Genomic DNA, 4,238 nt, shown 5'->3' with positions numbered 1-4,238 from the left:
TTTATTTAGGGTTGCCATGGCGATCGGCTATCAACAAACAGGGTTGCCATGGCGATCGATCGACGCCGAGGCGCTGTGCAGTTCTGCGACATTTCTTTAAAACTAGAACGGTCGTTGGGAAGTCCGCATGTGATTGGCTGAGATAACTCGGTCTCGACTTATGATTGGCTGAGACGCTGCTCTGCAGCTGAGCGGAGCGCTCATTGACAAATCAACGTCTCTCTTTTAATAGTTGCTGCTTCAATGCTATGCTAACAACAAGCTACCAACACTGCCATTTGGGTGGTGGCTTTAGCTTCTGTTTTATTTTTTCATGTAAACAAATCGTTCATCAAATCGGATCAATAGGCTACATCATCAAGGATTATGGTGCGTCTTCGTCGTGGACAGTGTCGCTCGCCGACAAGGTTTGGATCTGAATCTGATCTGGTCGACAAGCGACACTCCGTGGTACAACGGAGTAACAGTAGCAGAACATATTGGAACTAATGGTATTTGGTATGATGTGATAACATTACACTGATGTTATATTGTTGACTTCACTTTATTTCATGGTTTGTCCACAAGACTTATTCAGTGGGCCTATTCAGTATTCACGCACACTTCTGTTAAGATTCTGTCATCATGGCTGTACAATTAGGCAATGCGTGCATTCATGGTAAAAACGTTAACTATGATGAATTCCTGTTCTGTTCTTGACTATATAGAAGTGTCTATTTGTACGTCTCTAAATGTTTTGATGAATTGAACATGGTGGACCCTCTTGTAAACAAGTGTATTGCTTAATTGGGTCGTCCACTCACTCACAGTTAACAGTCTTTGTATTGAGTTTGTGCTTGAAATGTACTGTAATTCTGCAAACTGTTAATAAATATTTCAATCAATCAATCAATACATCAGGGGTCTTCAACTGTTTTCAGGCCAAACAAGGACCCCCCTGACCGGCCTTAGTGCGAGATTTGCGACATAAACAAAGCAGGGACCTCCTGATACTAGGCCTACTGCTACTGTAGTCTACTTGCCAGCCCATAGAGCCCCATTGTGAACCCGGACATGTTGAGTACAACACGATTTTATGTTAGAATTTTTGAGTAGGCTAATGTTGGGTCCCCAGCATTTAGAAACTGCCGGGTGCTAATTAACTTGCATATGTTGAGCAATTTTCATAATTGGCATAATATGTGACCAAACTGTCCATACCGTCCATACCAACCTATAGAGGGAATCTAGAGGGCAAAAAAATAATAATCAAAATGTCACTATGCTTTATGTAGCATTTGACGTGTCAAACTAGGGGGTTTTCATGATGTTGATTCCATTCCAAGCATTAGTTTTGCAACAAAAAAAAGCCTCAGCAGTGCCTGTTGGGCACTGGCCAACTTGGAACGATGCAAGTTGGAAATGGGATGCCCCACCCAGTTATTATGTCTGTCTCCCTTTAATGCCCATATATGGAGTTCTTTGTCAGGCATGCCCAAATATGGAGTGTATGCATATGTCAGAATAGGTCCTGTTATTTATTTGCCTTGCTCATCAAATAAACTATTTAATTTTTCACCAAAGACAGAGTGCCTTGGATTCCCTTCTTTTCTTTTCAAGTCTGCGGCTTACACCTTGACAAGCAGTACAACTTGGAGGAAGGATACCTTTTGTCCTAATGTCCGAACGGGTCAGCTCCATATATGGAGATATAGTGGTGATCAGGTCATGCCCAAATATGGAGTGTTGTGACATCAAAACAGGCCTGATTATGGAGTTCTGTGTCAGGCATGCCCAAATATGGAGTGTTGTGATGTTGGAACAGGCCTACTCCGTATATGGACCATGGGCAGGGGCCCTGTCCAGAGCCCGGGCAGGGGCCCTGTCCAGAGCCCGGGCAGGGGCCCTGTCCATAGCCCGGGCAGGGGCCCTGTCCAGAGCCCGGGCAGGGGCCCTGTCCAGAGCCCGGGCAGGGGACCTGTCCAGAGCCCGGGCAGGGGCCCTGTCCAGAGCCCGGGCAGGGGCCCTGTCCAGAGCCCGGGCAGGGGCCCTGTCCAGAGCCCGGTCAGGGGCCCTGTCCAGAGCCCGGGCAGGGGCCCTGTCCAGAGCCCGGGCAGGGGCCCTGTCCAGAGCCCGGTCAGGGGCCCTGTCCAGAGCCCGGGCAGGGGCCCTGTCCAGAGCCCGGGCAGGGGCCCTGTCCAGAGCCCGGTCAGGGGCCCTGTCCAGAGCCCTGTCAGGGGCCCTGTCCAGAGCCCGGGCAGGGGCCCTGTCCAGAGCCCGGGCAGGGGCCCTGTCCAGAGCCCGGGCAGGGGCCCTGTCCAGAGCCCGGGCAGGGGCCCTGTCCAGAGCCCGGGCAGAGGCCCTGTCCAGAGCCCGGGCAGAGGCCCTGTCCAGAGCCCGGGCAGAGGCCCTGTCCAGAGCCCGGGCAGGGGCCCTGTCCAGAGCCCGGGCAGAGGCCCTGTCCAGAGCCCGGGCAGAGGCCTTTTGTGGCAGTTCTGGACAACCATGGGTCGACCGGGCACTGCACTCCCTGTGGGGGTGTGGATGTGGAACACGTGTGTTGAATTTGAGGTCGGTGGGGCGAACGGTTCTTGAGTTACGTGCATTACAGACTATAAATCGTGCATTTATAGTTCGATTAGATATGTAACTTTTACTTTTCATCAAACAATCCACCCAATCACCAGTGAGCACTTCAGAGGAGAATGGGTTACTTAAGGCAGTATGTGAACAGGGTTATAAATGATAATGTATCAACTACTAGTCTACTGTATTTTATGTCCATAGGAAGAGTTCCTCTCTCTGTGTAGACGGACTGACAGATCCTTGCCAGTGATGTCAATGTGTCTAAGGAGGAGACCGTGTTTGAGGTGGCCATGATGTGGTTAAACAAGTGTCCTACAGTCCTACTCGCAGACAGAGCTTTGAAAAGGTCAGTCACTTTTCACTGTTTCACCTTATTTTCTACAAAGACCACAGCGAAGTCAAGGCAATATGTCTGGCTAAGTGAAGCTTAAAGGGATGTTATCATGCTGTTAATGTGAGGCCATGCTGCTCTTTATACACATGGCCTTGCATCCCAGGCTCCAAGTAGAGTGAGATTGGAGGGCTGGCCGCACAAGAATATAATCATATCTCTGGTGTCGGGAAGAAACCACCTAACTCCAAAATGTTCATTTTTCAGAAAAAAAAAAAGAAAAGAAAATACAGGAAATTACGAAAATCTTATATTTTGAAAACAAAGCAATACTGCCTCATCGAAGTTGATGTTGTGACTTTATATAATGTCAATTACTTGCATGAGAGGTGGAGAGGTGGTGGAGTTAGTTCCGTTTAGCAGACAGTTTGAGGGTCCAATGGAGTCATTGGCTCAATCATGTTTTCGAAACAACACACATACGTAAAGGGTGTTCAATTAATAACACTGATTTATGCTAATCAGTGTGGGGGGGGGGGGGGGGACACACGCAGTAAGGTTCGGGACTCGAACCCCCGACACACTGTCATGCTGCATTACCAGCCAGGTAATGCAGGGACCGCCCCTAGTGTCTTTTTTTTGTGGATGAGCAAACATCTGTTGCTGTTGTAAAAGTGGAAATTCTGCCATCTAGTGGCGTTTTAAACTTCAATTTCACTGTATATTTGTCACATTATAAATGTACAGGCTGTGAAAGTGTGGGTGAAATGTTTGTACACACTACCCACTGCAGTCTGCACTGTAAGTCAGGTCATGATTCTATTTGATTGATCAATGTTTTTCTAATTATTATTATTATGACACCCCATACTTCTATAGAGCGTCGCAGTCCCGCCCCCTTTCATGACGACGCCAGGCCCAGGAAATACATTTCAAAAAGTATTTATTTAAAGACCTTTTATAAGCGTCGTACAAAGCCAACTCGAGTTGTGACAAATCATTTCAACAAACACAATATTTTGGACCAAACAAATAATTACAAAGAATAAAAACAACAACAAAAAGTGTTGTAACTTGCCGTTTTTTTTTCTTCTTTCCAATTCTTTGTTTGGCCCAACATTTTTTGTTTATAGTCGCTCTATAGTATTAGTCTAACTTTGGTAATAACTGCCAGGTTAAGGTTGTTGCCTTGGTTACACAAGGAGAGTCTCCATATGAAGTCATCTAGTTCTGAACTTCTGATGCTTTTTTCTTTTCTTTTTTTCTCCACATAGGCCTGGTGATGCTGGAAGGCTACGTGTATGCAGTGGGTGGCATGGACTCCACATAGGCCTGGTGATGC

The 4,238-nt window shown here is 47.2% G+C and overlaps 1 long non-coding RNA gene across 1 annotated transcript; it reads left to right on the top strand.

Moving 5' to 3' along the window:
- Positions 1 to 258: 258 nt before the first annotated feature.
- Positions 259 to 4,238, top strand: LOC306916019. The gene is made up of 3 exons (XR_013788912.1): positions 259 to 491; positions 2,767 to 2,911; positions 4,171 to 4,238. It is a non-coding gene; the product is annotated as an uncharacterized lncRNA (long non-coding RNA).

Source organism: Electrona antarctica (assembly GCF_951216825.1).
Source record: "Electrona antarctica genome assembly, contig: SUPER_22_unloc_1, whole genome shotgun sequence".
NCBI classification, from domain to species: Eukaryota; Metazoa; Chordata; class Actinopteri; order Myctophiformes; family Myctophidae; genus Electrona; species Electrona antarctica.
This window is presented reverse-complemented; position numbering and strand designations above follow the sequence as displayed.